The following is a 22,670-nucleotide window of genomic DNA, read 5'->3' as shown; positions in this document are numbered from 1 at the left end:
GCATGCAAGAGATATTCACAATGGAATATTCCTGCAACTGATAGTACACTGTCCCTCCATCTAATCTCTACTGGGTCTCTGTCTGAACTGACATGCATGAGTTATTTAAGAGAATATTCAGTTATCTGAAGTGCAGCAGTTACATGCATGCATGCATTAACTAACTGAACTCACAATTAATTCAACAAACTGTTTGAATTGATCTTGTTAGTGTCAGCATCTTCATCCCTCCATCAGCGATCAAATTCTCTTGTTGCATTACATGTTAGGCGTCTCATCCAATCAGCTGCATTCCATTAGGATCATGGATTATCTGATGGTAGGGGCATATCATACATTTTCCCTCATGTCCTTTACCTGCTGGCCCATTTTCATACATCTAGATCATCTGCAGTCATTTTTTGTCTTTAAATCTGCAAAAGTCATTTTTAGGGTTTTAGGTATCATTAGGTCTAGGGTTTCATCAATAAGGTCTTCTAAACACTCAATAAAGGTCATCAAGCACATGAGGAGGTCAAATAAAGTTTCAGCAACAATAATTTCCATAATCACATGCTCAGTGATTAATTTTTCCTCAAAACCCCGTTTTGAGGAAAAACAGAGTTTTCATGTTTTCATGTACAAATTTGATGTAATTGCATTTTTTCCAAATGTAATAACTTCAGAGGTAGCCTTGGTCACCTTTCGAAGCCTCTGCAAATCCACCACCTGCAAAAGAAACAAAGAGTCAAAGCATTCAATCGATCAAAGGCAAAAATAAAGCAAACTGCCCAAAAACAAAGTTTTAAAAGCAAGTCAAAGGCAAACATTAGAATAATGGGTTTTGTAAATGAAAAATCAAAACTATATGTATATAAACCATTTTTAATTTTTAAAGAGTTCATTTGTATCCAAGGGAGAAAGAGTGAGTAATGGAAAGGTCGTGTTGAAGCAAAAGAGGGAAAAATCATAGCAAGTCTGGTATTCTCACTGGCGCAGCGCACTGGATTTGGAGCGCGACGCACTGGTTTTGGAGCACGACGCACTCATAGAGTGCGGTGCATTGGGTAGCGTTCTTCAGTGTAAATCCATAACGGGCGCAATGCATTGAAAGGGCACGGTGCACCTATGAGGTGGCGCGGCGCACAGGGCTACAAGGCCGATTTCGCTCACAGCCTCTTCCAAAATTGCAAAATTGCTAAATCCTCACTTGTCCAAGTAAGTTAACATTCCTACATGACCAATGAATGAGTTTATCTTGGTGCTTATGGTGATTTAATGGGAAAAAATTGAAACCCTACCTCCTTGCATTTCTTGTCAAAAACAATTGCATAGGGTTTATAAATTGTATTTCTTGCTACTAATTCCACTCTTAAGCATCTCTCACTCCCCACTCCTTCATTCCCTCATTCCCTCACTTCATTTTCTCCCTCTCTTTACATTCTCATCTACCCACTCCCTAATCCCCATATCCCTAAAATTACTAATCCTAAATCCCTAATCCCACTATCCCAAACCCTAGTTAAATATTCCCAAACCCTAATTGTTGTCCCAAAGCCTAAATATTATTCCTTAAACCCTTCTATTCCCCAAAAACCTGACAGCAACATTCCCAAACCCCTCATACACATTCCCTCCACAGTCCCTCATACATTCTTATCTTTGGCAGCAAAAACCTAAAGACACCATAAAATCTCTTCATACTCATCTAAGAAAACTCAAACATTGGCAAACATGGAGTCAGATTCTTCCTATGACAAAGATGAGGAGACAATCAATGATTCTTCTAGAGAAACGCATGCACCAAGGAGGCCTCACAAGGGTGGAAAACATAACCGGGAGGAGCCCACTTCACTTGCCGAGCTGCTGGCCTGTCCTCTTACTGTTACAAGCTTTCAACACCAATCTTGTTATCAGTTCTGTGAAATGGTAGAGAGAGTCAAGTACCACCATGAGCTGGCTAGATTGTTTGTGCTCCATCTTCATAATGGCCAAGTCACTTTGGCAGGTGTGACATTCACCTTGACACCTGAGACTATTTCTCAAGCAACTGGCATTCCAAATGTCAGTGAGCAGTGGAATAAAAGGCAACTGATAGATAGAAATCATTATGAGCCTTACATCAAGGCTGGCTTTCAAAGACATATAAGTAGAGTTTTTCCTTTCAATTATCTGCAGGACACATATGCTCCCTTGATGAAACTCATAATTAAATATTTCAGTTGTGAGAGCAGATTTTCTCGCCTGTATGCCTACCACATCAGATTGTTGATGCACTTCACTAGGGTGAGAATGATGAATATCCCCTATTTTATTTGCTGGAACATTGAGAAGATGACCACCTTAGTGCACAGGAAGCCTCCTCAATAGTAGTATAATAGCATATATCATTTTGCACTAATCAAAATTGTGGTCTTGCATCAACTTGGTTTACTGAACATCTCATGGGAGGATTTCATTGCACATGAGGTCTTTACAGGTCCACAAGTTCCCCCATAAGTTTTTCATGAGGCAGTAGGGCCTTCACATCAGCAGGAGATTCATGAGACACAAACCACTAGTGTGCTAGTGTTTGTCACCTACCAAAAGGGCACTAGAAGGTTGTTTTCAGTAGCAAAACGAGTACTATCTCCACCCGGGGTGGAAGGGGTCTCGTTTTCTCCATCAGCAGAGCAGGTACAGGACAAGGGCAAGTAGCCATTACATGATGAGGGGCCTTCAGGAGGACAAGAGACAGATTTCATTCTTATTTAGGACGATGACACTGATTTGGGCTCCCAAAGCTCAAAGCTCAAGGAGATCATTCAGGAGTAACAAGCTGACATTCATGATTTGTCTCTCAACCTGGAAAGAGCCAAATGGATAATCAAATATCTATAGCAAAGAAACAAATAATTAGAGGATCAGCAAACCATTATGGAGCTACAAAACTTACGAGAAAACCAGCAAGCTGCCAAGAGAAGGAAAATCAAGCTGACACCACTTGAACAAGAAATTGATGTTGATCGTGAATCTTCGCTTGAGAGGGTAAATATGCACTTGGAAAAGATGCTAGAGAAGGCCAACAGGGAGAAAAATATGTTGAGGCACATGGCCTACCACTACTTGGCGAGAAACAAGGTGTGCAAAGCAAGAATCAGGATTTTGAAGGCCAAGTTGAAGAAAGCATCGAGGAAGCGAAAAGAGAAAGATAGACTCCAGATCTTGGCTGAGGCTTCCTTACCTCAACACATCACTTAATGAAGGACACTCAACCCAAATTTCAAGAAATTTGGGACATTTTTTGCAATTTTGAAATTTTTGGCCTAAAAAACAGGTTTTTCTGCCTGATGCGTCGCGCCACCGGCGCTACGCATTAAGTTGGCCAAGAAATTTTGACAGGTTTTGAGCTTCCATAAGGGTCAAAAACACCTCAAAAATGACCTTTCCGCCCCTTTTTGGACGCACAGGAAGCAGTGTTGGGAGAACTCAGTTTTGGAGGGGCAAATGGCGACCAAATTCAGAAATTCCACTTGTTCTAGAAAGCAGACAGGTAGACCTTTCCAACAAGCCCACTTGGAGAAAATTTGGTGCACGAGAAGGCCTCCAAAATCAGCTGCAAAAAGGCACTATGCATAGGGAAATCAACGCGGAACATAGGATGAAATTTGCTCATTTTGGCCAAAAAGCTCAGTTTTTCGCCTAGTTTCCTCACAGTTTGACTTTTCTCTTTCTAATAATCAAACTCATGATGTAATTTAATGTGAATTGATGTATTTTGATGTAATTATGATAAATTTTCACTCATAGAGGTAGATTCATCCATGAAAAGGTAGTTTACAACTGAATGAATTAGTTCCCTAGTTTTTAGAGGCAAGCTGTTCCACTGCCTACATTTTAGTTCTCAGTTTAGACTTTTTTGGAATAGCTCCTAAACTCATGAGCTCGACCCCTAGAGGCTAGGATGAGTTTTTGGTTGCCTATATCTTGTAATTTTTCAGTCATTGGCAAGGGTTGGACTTTTGTGATGTTTTGAGCATTGTTGTACACTCGTATCAGCAATTTGGCAAAGGAATAGACCAAGGTTTGCAGCACTTTATCGGATTCTTGTGGCAACTTGATTTGGTATTGTGTTTCCTTCTGTAATTGCAAGTTTACATGTGTTTTATGTATGCCATTATCTCTCTCTGTTCTTCTTAACTAAATGAAACAAGGATAAAGGTAGAATTCATTGATTTGCAGTGCTCTACCTATGGTTTTGTTTAGTTATTTATGTTTTCAGCTGTTTGAAGAGGATCCCTGAGACTTTCATGCCCTCTTCAACTCCCCACCAGTATAAAAGCTCTCTATCTCACTCAATTTGAAGTACCAAACCATTTTCCTACCTCGCCCCATAGAGATCTCTGCAAAACTGAGCCTCATTCCCCGGACCCAAATCTGCCTTTCACATTTGAGCCAACAAAACATCACCAAATTCAATCAAACTCTTTTCAACACATACCTAGCCTAAGATTAGTATTCAAATCAGTCATCTCAAGCCTCATTGATCATATTTTTCTGAGATTGACAACGAGAGAGCCCTCTCCTGAACTGGCAGGGTTAGCTACCAGGTTAAGCGTGGTTTGATGTTATCCTAGATCCTACCTTTCTCACCCTGAGGTAGATTTAGGCACTAACATAGTGGCGACCGTAATGGGGAGGAGATTGTTTGTTTGTTAGTGTTCTTCATTTTATAACCTACAGACGGAGCCTGAAATTATGCCAGGTAGCCTTCGAACTGCACATTGCTTTGCGAGTGCATAAGTAGATAAAAGCTACTTTAGTCAATCTCCGGTCTAGTCTTATAAACGAAACATCTGACTTACAAATTGCCCCAGTCCATCAGATATTCTAGACTTTTGGATGATGAGTTTAGAATTTGATAGGCTGAACAAGTTGATAATGTCCATTTGATTTCTTGGGAATAATTCAACACACTGGCTTCCAGAAGATACACCAGAGCAAATCCTGATCCTGATTTACCTCCTGTGTATGCAAATCCAAATCTTATTCCTAGAATTCTTCACCGAGAAAGTTCTTTGATTCCTGTGTTTAGATCTCATTCATGCCCGATTGTTTTTGAATATCTTGAAGATCTTGAGTTTGACGAAAATTCTGATCTGTCGTTGTTTGAGACTAAATCTGAAAGTGTTGTTGGTTATACTGTCCTAAATCCAAAGTTTGTCAAAGATCTTGAAACTGAAAAGGCCAATAAATCAATTGACGATTATATTTTGAAACTTCAAACTTCCATTGTGGCTACAAACATTCCTAAATTCTTAGAGTCTGCATCTGCAACTCTTGGGTCATATGCTATTGCATCTAGTTTAGAAATTCCTACCGAACCTCCTTTCATTCCCACAATTCCTGTGCAGCCTTCCATATCTGATCAGAAATATGCAGTGTTGTCACCTCCATCCACTCCTTCTACGCCTCAAACATCAAAGATTTCTTCGCCACCTTCAACACCTCATACACCTCACACATCAACTGGTCCGACTCCTCCTACATCCCCAAGGCTAGTCGTAAATCCACCAAGAGCAATGGCTGCCCGATATGTACCCCTTGTGTTGCCTCAAAATTTGGATGCCATGCCCGCCGATTATCAAAGCAAAATTCCATTGTTTGATGGTACCCCTCAAGGTATCACAGCTCAGCAACATGTGGATAGAATGGTAGATTTCTTTGACCTCCATGAGATCGATGTAGAAAATGTAACAATGAGAATGTTTGTGCAAACTTTTGGAGGTGAAGTGCGGAAGTGGTTCAAAGCTTTGCCGATTGCAAGTATCACTATATTGGCTAATCTTTAGAGACAATTCTCGGATCACTGAGAAGTAAAGAAAAACCCTCTTTAGGTCCTTTCCGAATATGAGAACATTAAGAGGAATGTTGGTGAGACTGTTCAAGATTATTGTATTAGATTCAATTCTGTTTACAACGCAATTCCTGCTGATATAAAGCCACCTATGGGGTTGGCTTTGATTAATTTTCCTGATGGGTTTGATCCTATTATGGCCTATCAATTAAGAGAAAGAGATCTGGCCACTTTGGAAAACATGCAGAAAATTGCAGTCAGCGTTGGAGCAAATCTGCTTGCCAAGAGAGCTAGAACAAAGGCTGAAAAGAAGGTAACGATAAAGGAAGAAACTTCCACTTCAGATCAAGTGCTCCGTAAGATTGAGAAGATGTTTGATAGGTTAACCATTGATAAGCCTAAAGCACAAGTCAGAAATCCAAACTTCCGTGGTCAGCAGAAACCACAATTTAGAATCAAGCAACGAGAGCAACAAGCACAAGACCAAGAAGCACAGCAGTAGGTGAAGAAACCCTTACAACAGAATTTTGTACATGTTCCAGAATCAGATGATGAGGAGAACGTAATTGGAGATGAGAATCATTTCTTTACACCTGATGATATGCTAATTTTTATCATTGAAGATGAGGAGTATTCATAGAGCCCAGCTGTACAAAGGGATGAAGATTTCATCTTGGCAAATGAAACAGTTCTTGAAGAAGAGTCTGATGAATATCAGAGGGGATACATGAATGCTTTGACAGCCCAGCAGCGACAATATTCACTTAGGAGTAGAGATGTACCCATAAATCCAATTCAAAAGAGGAAGGAAGTGACACCGCCAAAGAATGATCCTCCCATTGTGCAGAAAAAGGGAAAAGAGACAGCTGATCCTACCACCAGCAAAACACAATCAGCAAATGAAAGATCAAATCAGCCAAGTGTATCAAAGGAGAAAACTGAAAAGAAGGATGTTTCAGCCAAAGAGGTAGAGAAAATTTCAGTTTTTAACTTAGAAAATGAAATTGCTAAGTTAAAAGTATCTATACCTTTGACTGAGTTGATGAAGAATAGCAGCTATAAAGGTCAGGTGTCTAAGATTTTGAATTTAGATCCATTATCTGATATGGTAAACATGGAGGATGACCAACCTGAGTTGATCTTTGGTCCAGCATTGGAAGGTCAGTCCTACGATAGCGATGTAGCTCCTTTTTACACCAGCCTTAGGGTGCATGACTATGTATTACACAACACTATGTTTGATTCTGGAGCCTCTTATAATCTCATGCCTAAGGAAATCATGGAGAAGTTGGGTTTGGATATCACTAGAAAGTATCATGGCCTTTACTCCTTCGATTCTGGTAGAGTAAGATGCATTGGTCTTATTAAAGATTTTGCGGTCAGTTTGGATCATATTCCAGCGAAAAATGTTTTGATGGATGTGGTTGTGGCGGATATTCCTCCTAGATTTGGCATGCTTCTTTCCAGATCTTGGGGAGCAAAACTTAAAGGGACATTGCAGCTTGATTTCTCCTATGCTACTATTCCCGTGTTCGGTCAGATGAGGAAATTATACTGGGAGCAAAAGATGAAGTACATGATCACTAGCAAGGAGAAACAAGTAAATCATCCAATCAACTATGTGCATACTGATTTAGAATTGTTTGTTTTATATTTTGATAATTTTAATGATGTAAATAGCCAATTAGTTGAAGTAGAAGACATTCCAGAGATCACTGAAAATTTTAGAGAGGTATTAAAGAAAGAAATACAAAGACTTGATAGTACCGCTGAGCAATCAGCCTTCCGACAGCAGCAAAATATTGATGGACAGCAAGGAAAAGTAAAAGAGCAAATAGAATTTCAGCATTTGGAAGAGGACGAAGCCGGTTTGTGGAGCATGGATTTTGATGGCGCAGTAGGAAGGGAAGGTGTTGGAATTGGCATTTGGATACGTAGCCCTGTTTTCTCACCAAACAAAGTGCCAAGTAATGTAAGGGTTTGTTCATATAAATTGGCTTTTGATTGTTCAAATAATGAGGCTGAATATGAGGCTTTAATTGCTAGTTTGAAAATCCTTAGAAAGTTAAATGCTAAAAGAATTTCAGTATATGGTGACTCCGAGTTAGTTATCAAGCAAGTGAAAGGGGAATACCAAGCTAAGCATCCTCGAATGCGGGCCTACCGCAATGCGGTATTAGATATCTTGAGATTGTTTCCAGATTACACTTTGACATGTGTCCCTTGTGTTCAGAATGTTATTGCAGATTCACTTGCAACAACAGCAAGTAATTTGAAAATTCCGATGAATTCAAACAATAAGTTTGAGATTCATGTGAAACATTGCCCGGCTGTCCCTGATAATCAAAGGTATTGGCAGGTGTTTCAAGATGATAAAGAGATTGAAGAATTTCTACAAAATGAAGGTAAATTCAAAGACACTTCTATCGATGGGGAGCATGATGATGGTGAAGCAAATATAGAAGTCGATCAAATGGAAGTTTTTCAGTTGAAGGACAATGTCATTCCTAAAGGTCTAATATCTTTAGAGGAGTTGTTTGATCAAGATGATGTAGCTCGAAAATCGAGCTTGCTGCCAACCGAGAAAGGAGTTGAAGATGTGAACATTGGATCAACAAAAAATCTTAAAATGGTGAAGTTATCAAAGGCGTTGCCTCCATAGGTAAAAGCAAAGTATATCAGTTTATTATCTTCATTTACTGATGTATTTGCATGGGACTATTCTGATTTGAAGGCATGTGATACGAGCATAATTCAACGTAAAATTCCGATCAAGCCAAATCAAAAGCCTTTTTGTCAGAAGCTAAGAAGAATAAATCCAAAGTTGCTGCCCTCAATGGAGAAGGAAGTGAATTGATTGTAAAAAGCTGGTATAATCGTCCCCATAAGATTTTCAGATTGGATTTCTAATTTGGTGCCCGTGCGCAAGAAAATAGGGTAGATTCGATTATGTATTGGTTTCAGAAATCTGAATAAAGTATCTTTGAAAGATAACTATCCATTGCCCAAGATGGATCACATACTTCAAAGAGTAGTTGGAGCATCCTGCATGTCGCTACTTGATGGGTATTCTGGTTATAACCAAATTCTGGTCCATGAGGATGACAGGGATAAAACAGTGTTCACCACTTCGTGGGGAACTTTTCATTATGCCAAGATGCCTTTCGGATTAAAGAATGCTGGTGCGACCTTTCAGCGGGCAATGGATATTGCATTTGCTAATGAAAAAGATGTATTTTTAGTTGTTTATCTTGATGATTTGACAGTTTTTTCTAATTCAAATGAAGAGCACCTTTATCATTTGAAGATTTTATTTCAACGGTGTAGAAAGTATGGCATATCTCTCAATCCAAAGAAGACTCTAGTTGCCATGGATGAAGGCAAGCTTCTCGGTCATATTATATCAAAGGAGGGCATCTACATTGATCCGGCTCGAGTGGAAGCCATTTAGAAGATTGGTTTTCCACGAAGTAAAAAGGAGATCCAATCATTCAATGGTAAGATGAATTTCTTACGTTGCTTTGTACCCAATCTTGCAGAACATTTAAGGGGAATCACAAACATGCTCAAGAAATATAGTGTAGTGAAGTGGACCGAGGAAGAAATTAAGTCTTTCAATTTGATGAAGTTGGCCCTTTCTTCAGCTCTAGTTTTGATCAGCCTGGATTATACTCAAGATTTCATTTTGTTTTCATTTGCCTCAGATCATACAATGGTAGCGGTCTTAATGCAAAAAAGAGACTAGCTCAAGAAAACAATTGCATTTTTCAGCAGAACCATAAGGGATGTAGCTTTAAAGTATAATATTATTGAAAATCAAGCTCTTGCTTTGGTAAAGGCATTGAAAGATTTTCGAGTCTATATTCTGCATTCTCACATCCTTGCTTATGTCCCTAACGCTGCTGTTAAAGATGTCTTAGTGAAAACAGATCCAGAAGGGAGACGAGGCAAATGGATCGCTGCTTTGTTGGAATATGATGTGGAGATCAAACCAACAAAGCTCATCAAAGGATAGGGGCTGGCGAAGCTAATGGCGGAGTCAAATCTGCATGCCTTGGACATTAATATCATTGCTGCTATGTTTGAGGAAGATGAAGAAAGTTCGCCTACTCAGGTATCAGAAATTTTTCTTCTTTCTCCTTGGTATTCGAACATTGTTTATGTGCTCCAAAATCTGTCACCACCACCTGGAATGGCTAAGAACAAAAGTAGGACCCTGAAATTAAAGGCTGCCAAGTTTTGTATCATGAATAATGCACTCTATTGGAAAGATCCCGGTGGTGTCTTACTCAATTTTTTGGTTGAAGAAGAGGAAAAACAGGTTATGGAAGACTTTCACAAGGGAGATTGTGGAGGTCATCTATTTTGGAAGAGAACATGCAATAAAATTTTGAGAGCAGGATATTATTGGCCAACTCTCTTTGCTGATGTGTACAAAACTGTTACAAGCTACCACGAATGTCAGATTTTTCAAGGTAGGAGAAAATTACAGCCTTTACCGCTCAAGCCGATTGAAGTAAGTGCTCTGTTTCAGCAGTGGGGTTTGGACTTCATTGGCGAGATCCATCCTACTTATTCAGCACAACACAAGTGGATCCTCATAGCGACATACTATTTTACTAAATGAATTGAGGTGATTCCCACTAGGCAGGCCATTGATTTGGTAATCATTTCTTTTCTTGAAAATAATATTTTGTCTCGTTTTGGTTGTCCAAACAAGCTGATCACTGATAATGCAACAACTTTTAAATCTAAAAGAATGATTGAATTTTGTAATAAATATCAAATTACCTTGGGGCACTCAACTGCATATTATCCACAAGGTAATGGATTGGCGGAATCCTCAAATAAATCCTTGGTCAATATTATCAAAAAGCTGCTGGAAACAAACAAGAAGAGTTGGCACAAAAAGCTTGTTAATGCACTTTGGGCAGACATAGTAAGTCAAAAGAAATCTTTAGGCATGTCCCCTTTCGAGCTAGTGTGTGGTGTTGACACAGTATTCCAAACCTCTCTCGCAGTCTCGGTGGTTAAACTTCTGCAGGAAGCTCGTAGCGAGGACGATCATTTGCAACGAAGAATCAATCAAATGATCCATTTATAGTAGACTAGAGAGGAGGTTTTTCAAAACACCTTCAAGCCGTAAGAGAGAATCAAGAAGATATATGATCGAAAGGCAAAGGCAGACAAGTTTCAAATAGAAGACATAGTGCTGAAATGGGATGCGCGAAACGAAGACAAAGGTAAGCATGGAAAGTTTGAGAATATGTGGAAAGGTCCATTCAAAATTGCTGCATATCAGGGCCAAAATGCTTTCCTGTTGAAAGAAATGAATGGAGAAGATTGTCTAGGTGGGCTGGTCAACGGTCGACTGCTCAAATGATACTATTTCTGAAATGTTTTCTGCTGTCATATGTATCATTGTACATACCGGTTTATTTTATTTCATTGCAAGTGTGTACTGTTATCATTCATTCAGTTTGGGGTCCGAAGTGAAGGCTATAAAACTGAAGGTTTGATTTTAGTTTTGGTTTGGATTGTTTGAGTCAGGTCTTTCAGTCGATTTCAGTCTTGAAATTGAGTCAGTTTTGAGTCGGATTTCAGTCCTGAATTTGAGTCAAGATATTGGTAATGGTTTGTCGAAGTTATTGAATCCATAGCCCAATGAACGAAGGCACTGCCTGCTTTCCCAGAGATCTGTAGTTCTTGGCACCTCGAAGGAGCTACCATCCCCATTGGAGTCAATGTTAGTGTCTATATCTTCATCCCTCCATCAGTGATCAAATTCTCTTGTTGCATTGCATGTTAGGCGTCTCATCCGATCAGTTGCATTCCATTAAGATCATGGATCATCTGATGGTAGGGGCATATCATACATTTTCCCTCATGTCCTTTACATGCTGTCCCATTTTCATACATCTAGATCATCTGCAGTCATTTTTTGTCTTTAAATTTGCAAAAGTCATTTTTAGGATTTTAGGTATCATTAGGTCTAGGGTTTCGTCAATAAGGTCTTTTAAATGCTCAATAAATTTCAGCAAGTGCATGAGGAGGTCAAATAAAGTTTCAGCAACAATAATTTCCATAATCACATGCTCAGTGATTGATTTTTCCTCAAAACCCTGTTTTGAGGAAAAACAGAGTTTTCATGTTTTCATGTACAAATTTGATGTAATTGCATTTTTTCCATATGTAATAACTTCAGAGGAAGCCCTGGTCACCTTGCCAAGCCTCTGCAACTCCACCACCTGCAAAAGAAATAAAGAGTCAAAGCATTCAATCCATCAAAGGCAAAAATAAAGCAAACTGCCCAAAAACAGAGTTTTAAAAGCAAGTCAAAGGCAAACATTAGAAGAATGGGTTTTGTAAATGAAAAATCAAAACTATATATATATAAACCATCTTTCATTTTTAAAGAGTTCATTTGTATCCAAGGGAGAAAGAGAGAGTAATGGAAAGGTCGTGTTGAAGCAAAAGAGGGAAAAATTGTAGCAAGTTTGGTATTCTCACTAGCGCGGCGCACTGGATTTGGAGCGCGACGCATTGGGCAGCATTCTGCAGTGTAAATCCATAACGGGCACGACACATTGAAAGGGTGTGGCGCACAGGGCTACAAGGCCGATTTCACTCACAACCTCTTCCAAAATTGCAAAATTGCTAAATCCTCACTTGTCCAAGTTAACATTCCTCCATGACCAATGAATGAGTTTATCTTGGTGCTTATGGTGATTTAATGGGAAAAAATTGAAACCCTACCTCCTTGCATTTCTTGTCAAAAACAATTGCATAGGGTTTATAAATTGTATTTCTTGCTGCTAATTCCACTCCTAAGCATTTCTCACTCCCTCACTCCTTCATTCCCTCATTCCCTCACTTCATTTTCTCCCTCTCTTTACATTCTCATCTACCCACTCCCTAATCCCCATATCCCTAAAATTACTAATCCTAAATCCCTAATCCCACTATCCCAAACCCTGGTTAAATATTGCCAAACCCTAATTGATGTCCCAAAGCCTAAATATTATTCCCTAAACCCTTTTATTCCCCAAAAACCTGACAGCAACATTCCCAAACCCCTCATACACATTCCCTCCACAGTCCCTCATACATTCTTATCTTTGGCAGCAAAAACCTAAAGACACCATAAAATCCCTTCATACTCATTTAAGAAAACTCAAACATTGGCAAACATGGAGTCAGATTCTTCCTATGATAGAGATGAGGAGACAGTTAGTGATTCTTCTAGAGAAATGCATGCACCAAGGAGGCCTCACAAGGGTGGAAAACTTAACCGGGAGGAGCCCACTTCACTTGCCGAGCTATTGGCCTGTCCTATTGCTGTTACATGCTTTCAACACCAATATTGTTATCCGTTCTGTGAAATGGTAGAGAGATTCAAGTACCACCATGAGTTGGCCAGATTGTTTGTGCTTCATCTTCATAATGGCCAAGTCACTTTGGCAGATGTGACATTCACCTTGACACCTAAGACTATTTCTCAAGCAACTGGCATTCCAAATGTCGGTGAGCAGTGGAATAAAAGGCAGCTGATAGATAGAAAGCATTATGAGCCTTACATCAAGGCTGGTTTTCAAAGACATATCAGTAGAGTTTTTCCTTTCAACTATCTGCAGGACACATATGCTCCCTTGATGAAACTCATAATTAAATATTTCAGCTATGAGGGCAGATTTTCTCGCTTGTATGCCTACCACATCAGAGTGTTGATGCACTTCACTAGGGTGAGAGTGATGAATCTCCCCTATTTTATTTGCTGGAACATTGAGAAGATGACCACCTTAGTGCATAGGAAGCCTCCTCAACAACAGTATAACAACATATATCATTTTTCACTAATCAAAATTATGGTCTTGCATCAGCTTGGTTTACTGAACATCTCATGGGAGGATTTCATTGCACATGAGGTCTTTACAGGTCCACAAGTTCCCCCATTAGTTTTTCATGAGGCAGCAGGGCCTTCACATCAGCAGGAGATTCATGAGACGTAAACCACTAGTGTGCCAGTGTTTGTCACCTACCAAAAGGGCACTAGAAGGTTGTTTGCAGCAGAAAAACGAGTACTATCTCCACCCGGGGTGGAAGGGGTCTCGTTTCCTCCATTAACAGAGTAGGTACAGGACAAGGGCAAGCAACCATTACATGATGATGGGCCTTCAGGAGGATAAGAGACAGATTTCATTCTTATTCAGGACGATGACACCAATTTGGGCTCCCAAAGCTCAAAGCTCAAGGAGATCATTCAGGAGCAACAAGCTGACATTCATGATTTGTATCTCAACCTGGAAAGAGCCAAATGGATAATCAAATATCTAGAGCAAAGAAACAAACAACTAGAGGATCAATAAACCATTATGGAGCTACAAAACATACAAGAAAACGGCAAGCTGCCAAGAGAAGGAAAATCAAGCTGACACCACTTGAACAAGAAATTGATGTTGATCGTGAATCTTGGCTTGAGAGGGAAAATATGCACTTAGAAAAGATGCTATAGAAATCCAACATGGAGAAAAAGATGCTGAGGCACATGGCCTACCACTACTTGGCGAGAAACAAGGTGTGCAAAGCAAGAATCGGGATTTTGAAGGCCAAGTTAAAGAAAGCATCGAGGAAGCGAAAAGAGCAAGATAGACTCTAGATCTTGGCTGAGGCTTCCTTAGCCCAACATAGCATTTAATGAAGGACACTCAGCCAAAATTTCAAGAAATTTGGGACACTTTTTGGAATTTTGAAAATTTTGGCCTAAAAAACATGTTTTTCTGCCTGATGCGCCGCGCCACCGGCGCTCCACATTGAGTTGGCTAAGAATTTTGCAAAATGGCTTGCATTGTTGGATTTTTCATGGAAAAATATGAATTCCCTCACATGGACAAGAAATTTTGATAGGTTTTGAGCTTCCAGAAGGGTCAAAAACACCTCAAAAATGACCTTTCTGCCCCTTTTTGGACACATAGGAAGCAGTGTTGGGAGGACTCAGTTTTGGAGGGGAAAATGGAGGCCAAATTCAGAAATTCCGCTTGTTCGGAAAATTAGACAGGGATACCTTTCCAATAAGCCCAGTTGGAGATAATTTGGTGCAAGGGAATGCCTCCAAAATCAGCTGCAAAAAGGCGCTACGCATAGGGAAATCAGCGCAGCGCATAGGATGAAATTTGCTCATTTTGGCCAAAAAACTATGTTTTTCACCTAGTTTCCTCACAGTTTGATTTTTATCTTTCTAATAGTCAAACTCATGATGTAATTTAATGTGACTTGATGGATTTTGATGTAATTATGCTAAATTTTCACTCATAGAGGTAGATTCATCCATGAAAAGGTAGTTTGCAACTGAATGAATCAATGTCCTAATTTTTAGAGGTAAGTTGTTCCACTGCCTAGATTTTAGTTCTTAGCTTAGACTTTATTGGAACAACTCCTAAAATTATGAGCTCGACCCCTAGAGGCTAGGATGAGTTTTTGGTTGCCTATATCTTGTAATTTTTCAGTCATTGGCAGGGGTTGGACTTTTGTGAATGTTTTGAGCATTGTTGTACACTCATATCAACAGTTTGGCAAAGGAATAGACCAGGGTTTGTATCACTTTATGGGATTCTTGTGGCAACTTGATTTGGTATTGTGTTTCATTATGTAATTGCAAGTTTACATGTGTTTTATGTATGCCATTATCTCTCTCTATTCTTCTTAACTAAATGAAAACAAGGATAAAGGTAGAATTCATTGATTTGCAGTGCTCTACCTAGGGTTTTGTTTAGTTATTTATGTTTTCAATTGTTTGAAGAGGATCCCTGAGACTTTCATGCCCTCTTCAACTCCTCACCAGTCTAAAAGCTCTCCATCTCACACAATTTGAAGTACCAAACCATTTTCCTACCTCACTCGATAGAGATCTCTGCAAAACTGAGCCTCATTCCTCGGACCCAAATCTGCCTTTCACATTTGAGCCAACAAAACATCACCAAATTCAATCAAACTCTTTTGAACACATACTTAGCCTAAGATCAGTATTCAGATTAGTCATCTCAAGCCTCATTAATCATATTTTGCTGAGATTGACAAGGAGAGAGCCCTCTCCCGACGGCTAGCTACCAGATTAAACGTGGTTTGATGTTATCATAGATCTTACCTTTCTCAGCCTGAGATAGATTTAGGCACTAACAGATCTAACTGGACTTGACTCAGTTAACTGATCCAACTAATTTCAACTCAATATTACAAGTCATCCTTATCTCTTTAACTGATGGATAAATTCCTCAATCAATGGAGAAACTGTTGCATGTCCCCGCATAGACTTCATGTTTGATTTTCTACAACTAATTAAGTCAAGGTGAATTAATTAATTATTTTACAAAAAACTGCTAAGATCAAATTCGAATTTTTACTTCTCTATTTTAGTTTAGGGACTAACTAAAATAGGAAGGTATCCCAAAATGTTATTTATAGCAGTGATAAATTTAGCACTTATATATTTAGCATTTCTTGTTGCTATTTTCAACACTCTCTCAACAAGAAATAGATTATCAGTAACCCCAATCCTATCTCTGTGGAATTTGAACTTGCATTTTGACAATGCCTTAGTCAAAATAGTTGCATCCTGTTCCTCGGTCGAAACATACAAAAACAACATGATCCTCTTAACCACACAGTCTCGAAGATGGTGATACTGAATATCAATGTGCTTGGACCTGCCGTGAAAAACTGGATTCTCAGAGAGTTTAATACAACTCTACTTATCACAGTAGATCACAGTTGGATCCATCCTCTGACCAAACAATCCCACTAGAATCTTCCGCATCCAAATGGCCTCACATGCAGCCTGACTGGCAGCCATGTATTCAGCCTCTGCTGATCTAAGTGAAACTGACCTCTATTTCCTGCTATGCCAGGAAACTGCAGTTGAACCAAGGTTGAAGATCCCTCCAGAAGTGCTCTTTTGGTCTGATGAACTCCCTACCCAATCCGCATCTGTGAAGCCCTGAAGCTTCACTTCCTCTGTCTGTCTGTACCACAATCCGAACTGAGATGTGCCTCTGAGGTATTTTAGCACATGCCTCGCTGCCTTCCAAAATAGCTTGGTAGGCTGAACCATAGCTTGACTCAGCTAGTTCACCGCAAAGCATAAGTCGGGTCGTGTGTTCACCAGATACATAAGTGAACCCACCAACTGCCGATAAACAGTAGCAGCTACTACCTCACCTGAAGTAGCATCCTCCTTCCTCTAGTTCCCAGCTAGAGGAGTCTGCCAAACCTCCATGCCTAGAAATTAGTGCATAAGACCCATGTCTTTCATTTCGAACTCTCTTGCAAGGTCCCCCTTGCAAGACTGTATCAGCTGATCATCACCTATCAAAATTAGATCATCGACATAAAGAACAATGATCAATGGTTTACCTTCTACCATGATGTGGTAAAGGTCTGCATATGCTTCACTCTTGGTGAAGCCCAACCCAGTGAAATAGTTGTTGATCCTAGTGTATCAAGCACAGGGTGCTTGCTTCAGCCCATACAAAGCCCTCTTGAGTCAGCACACATGCGACTCATGATCGAAGGTCTCGAAACCCTCTGGCTGCTCAATGTACACCTCCTCCTTAATCTTCCCATTGAGGAATGTTGTCTTCACATCCATCTGATGGATCTTCCAACCCATCTAAGCTGATAGTGCCAACATCAATCTAATAGATGAGTAGCTTGCTATAGGAGAAAAGGTCTCATCGTAGCCGATCCCTTCGACCTGCGAGAAACCGCAGGCAACAAACCTTGCCTCATGTTTCTCAACATTGCCATCAGTTGCCTGCTTTACTTTGTAAAGCCATCTGGAACTCACCACTGACTTACCCTGAGGTCTTGGGACAACATCCCACACACTTTTCTAAATGATAGAGTCGTACTCCTCTACCATTGCATCAACCCAGATTGGTTGCTGCACTGCCTCCTCGAATGAAAAAGTTTAGGTATCTACACACTCCCCAACCAGGGCCATGTACCCAATGTACCGCTCGGGCGACCTCCTTTGTTTGCGCTGAGAAGATGGTTGTCCCACATTCTCCTGCGCATCCAGCATCAACCTGTCAGCTTCCCTTGAGCGTTTCCGCCCATCTCTGGAAGTCTCAGCATGAGTGGATGTCTCCACTCCCAGATCCTCTACATGTGGCTGCTCCGCATCAATCTAAGGCTCCTCCTCCTTAGGAACTGAAAGTTCCTCTTCTACATGCAACTTGAGCTCCCTCTCAAGTGATAATCGCATGGATTTGTGCTCGTTGAAATTAAGATCCTTGCGTACCACTGTCCTCTGACTGGTAGGTAGGTACACCTAATAGTTGTGGGGTGTATCCGTGTACCCCACAAGTATTCCCAACTCAATTGTTGGATCTAACTTCTTTCAGGCATCTTTGCTCACATGATAGTAAACTGATGATCCAAATATTCGAAAGTGACTCACATTTGGTCGCTTCCTGGAAAAGGCCTCCATGGATGTCTTCATTCCTAGTATATGGTGTGGGCTTCTATTCTACAAGTATGTTGTTTTATTGCATGCCTCAACCCACAAATGCAGTGGTAGGCTTTGGTCATGCAACATCGCTCGAGCTTCTCCCACAATCAATCTGTTCTTCCTTTCGGCCACCCCATTCTACTGTGGGTTATGGGGTGTTGTCAACTCCTGTTTAATTCCTTCTGCAGCACAGAAGTCTTTAAACTATTGGGAGACATACTCTCCACCATTGTCACTATGCAAGGCTTTTATTTTCTTTCCAGATTCTTTCTCTACCAAGGCTTTAAACTCACAAAACCTCAAAAAGGTCTGATCCTTCTTCTGCATAAAGTAGATCAGCATCTACGAGAAAAATCATCAATAAAAATAACATAGTACCTTTTTTTAGTGGTGGAGGCTGTAGAGAAAGGTCTATAAACATCTGAGTGAACTCACTCCAGGATTGCTCCAGCTCTACTGTCTCGATCCAGAAAGGAATATTTTGCATACTTACCCAAGGTTCAACCTTTGCATGTATTGATCTACTCCAGTTTTCCCTTGGGTAGTCTGCTAAAAATCTGCTGCATGATCTTCAGGGCTCCATGGTGCAAGTGGCCCAGTCTTCTATGCCATATCTCACCAACATCTTAGCTCTGCACCATCTCAGATTTGGAGCTCAATTTAGCATAGTCATCTACCTCCATCTTGTAGAGATTCTTTACTCAAATTCAAATTCGCTTGGTCTTTCCAGTGCCGATATGCCTCAGGAATACCTTTCCTTTACTAAAGACTACATCATAGCCTTTATCTTCTAGCATAGCAACGGACACAAGATTCTTCTTCAGACTTGGTACATACTTTACATCAGTGAGGGTGAGGGGAGCTCCATTCTCCCTCTGAAACACAACCATACCTTCACCTAAAACACGGTACTTTCCATCATCACCCATCTCGATCCGCATCTGGAGATCCTTCTCCTCCAAGGTACTGAAAAGATTCTTGTCACCTAACATGTGGAATGAAGCTCCACTATCCAGGTACCACACACATCCCACCATGGATGAAACCATGCATGCGATGAGAGAAATCCAATTCGAACTGTGAGGCCAGTGCCTCACCATTTGATCCCTTCGAGGATCCTTTCTTGGCTTTCTTCTGTGGACAATTCGTAGCATAATGGCCCACTTCATGACAATGAAAGCATCACACTTTCGATTTGTCAAAATTCTTCCCACCATGGGAAGAACCAGATTTGGGATGGGATGACTTCCCTTTCCCTTTCCTTGCCTTACTCGCTAAGGCTAGATTTTCCTCATCATCTTGCTTCGATGAGGATCCATCTCTGGTTCTTCTTCTTATCTCCTCCTACATCAGATCTGACCAAAGTCGTTCCCAATGTGGCAAATTTTCTCTTCCATTAACTGAGTCTTGCTAGCTATGCCAGCTCTTAGGAAGACCGAGGAGTGCAAGACTCACCATGTCATCATCAGCAGTTGTGATCCCTACACTTCCAAGCTCATCCCTACAGGTGGTCAGCTTGTTCATATATGTAGAGATTGTGTCGCCCTTTTCACACTTGATTTCCCGAAGCTTGTCTTTCAGCGCCAGCTTCCTCTGATCGCTGATGTTTTGATATAGATATTTCAATGTTTTCCACATCGAAAACAGTGTCTCCTTCCCATGGAGGCTCGAGACAATGTGGTCTCAAATTCCCTCTAGGAGGATTCTCCTCGCTCTAGCCACACATTTCTTCCATTCTGCCAATTCTATAGCATCAGTCGGCTTGCAGACTTCTTGATCAATGAAGTCCTTTAGACAGTTATCCTCTAATATTGTTTTCATGCGATCCTTCCAGGCTATATAATTCAAGCTGCCATCAAGGGCATACTCGAGCGTTAAATCGTTGAATGCCATTGGTGAAATTAAGACGTGTTAAGAACTCGATTTCTGTATTCAGGAACTTCAAACTTCTAACTTCGAACTTGTTGTATACTATTCTTTGCTTTGATCACCTTTGCTATTATACCATGTAGAAATTCCCACTGTAGATCAACAGATTATGCAATATACTAAAGCAAAATACAAGATCTACTTCTACAACAAACTTTGCGGAAGCTTAATCGAATATGAGCAAGATCAATTAGAACACATATAATTGAGAATGAGAAATCAATCACACATGAACACAGAAGAATAAACTAGGGAAAGCCTCAGCCTAAAACCCTAATCTTTGTATTATCATGCAAGTGGAAATATGTTAGAGTTACAAAAAGAATCAGCTCACAAGCTATCCTACTCTCTCTACAATCAAACAATACAGCTCACAGACTAAATAGACACTAGATATGTCTTCCCTCAGCCCTCCAAGCCTCCTATTTCCTTGCGTAGTTTTTCTTGGGATCCAATGATGCCACCTGTGTGAATTGGCCTCATCACACTCACTAAATTGAAGAAGTAACTGCGCAATCTCCAAGGAATGAATTCCTTCTGCATGCAAGAGATATTCACAATGGAATATTCCTGCAATTGATAATACATTGTCCCTCCATCTGATCTCTACTGGGTCTCTATCTAAACTGACATGCATGAGTCATTTATGAGAGAATATTCAGTGATCTAAAGTGCAGCAGTTACATGCATGCATGCATTAACTAATTGAACTCACAATTAATTCAACAAATTGTTTGAATTGATCTAACTAGACTTGACTTAGTTAACTGAGCCAACTAACTTCAACTCAATATTACAAGTCATCCTTATCTCTTTAACTGATGGATAAATTCCTCAATCAATGGAGAAACTGTTGCATGTCCCCACATAGACTTCATGTTTGATTTTCTACAACTAATTAACTCAAGATGAATTAATTTATTATTTTACAAACAACTGCTAAGATCAAAGTCTAATTTTTACTTCTCTATTTTAGTTCAGGGACTAACTAAAATAGGAAGGTATCCTGAAATGCTATTTATAGCAGTGATAAATTTAGCACTTCTATATTTAGCATTTCTTGTTGCTATTTTCAATAGGGCCTTACTTCTTCAACAATGGGGGGCTTTTCACGAGGCACTGGAAGAGTATTATAACCCTGGACAAGAGAAATTTCTGGTAGCCCTAGTGTGGGTTAGGCTATTTGCCCTACCGGTAGATTTATGGGACCTGAACATCCTAGGAGGAATCGAGAACTCTATTGGGAGCTTTGTTAAATTTTTAGACTCAACATGCTGGAGAAGGTACACCTCTTATTCTAGGATCTTTGTGTACATTAATATAATAAAGCCTCTACCAGAATTCATCGAGCTAGAATACCATGATGAGGTATGGAAAACCCCTAGACTATGAACATAATCCCTTCAAGTATCGTAGATGCCATGAATATGGACATCTGTACTGTGACTTCTCACTAAACCAATCAAACCCCCAAGCACCTCCTAACAACAGTCAGGCCAATCCGCGAGAGGATTGCAAGGGTTTTCAGGAAGTTCAAAGGAAAAAATACAATCAGAATATTTCATGGTGGGCCTCAGCCGTCACCCAACAAAGGTCTACATAATAACAATAGATATGACATCCTCACGGAGGAGGAAGAAGCCATTGTTGATCAAATTTCATCTCCAGGCTAGGGAAATCACACAACTTTGTAGAAGGGAGGAAACAATACCAAAATAAAGGTAGAAGAGAAACCCCAAGACAAAGAGGGCCACACACAACCAATATAACAAACTAACATGGAGATCCATATCCAAAAGGAGAATCTCAGTACAGAGGAACAGTTCATGTGAATGTTTTTGAACAAATTAAGGCATTTGGACGAACCGTTCATACCAGTGGATCAGAAATAATTATATAAAGAAACCTTTCAACAATAAAAAGCCAACCAATGGACAATAACTTCAGATCAACCTGAAAAAATGGGATCCCAAATAAGCCAAGGGGGGGAACAGGGACTTCATGGAAAAGGAGGAAAGAAACGCAGGAGAAATAATTTGAATGAGTCCATCCAGGTGGTAGGTGAAATGTTGGTTAATTCAAGAAGAGTGGTGTTGTTGTTGGCGGTCTTTCACCAACTCAACAAACCTTCTAAATGATTATTACATCCTAAAATGTGTGAGGCCTCAACAGTAGAGGAAAACAAAGATATTTGAAAGACAGGCTCAAAAGAGATAAACCTAGTGTCATGGTGATCCAAGAAACTAAGATCTTGGAAGCAAAGTTAAAGGATATTGTGAAGAGTTGTAAGCCCCAGTATGAGGTAGTTTCTCAGGATGCTAGGGGTAGTGCCAGAGGCATTGCTATCCTCTGAAACCCTGCAGAAATAATCTTTGAGGACTGGCTCAACCTCCCCAGAATTATTTTAGGAAAATTCTGACA

The sequence above is a fragment of the Pinus tabuliformis genome, chromosome 8, assembly GCF_031772625.1.
Source record: "Pinus tabuliformis cultivar Carrire ecotype Pingquan chromosome 8, CPIR1, whole genome shotgun sequence".
In the NCBI taxonomy this organism is placed as follows: Eukaryota; Viridiplantae; Streptophyta; class Pinopsida; order Pinales; family Pinaceae; genus Pinus; species Pinus tabuliformis.
This window is presented reverse-complemented; position numbering follows the sequence as displayed.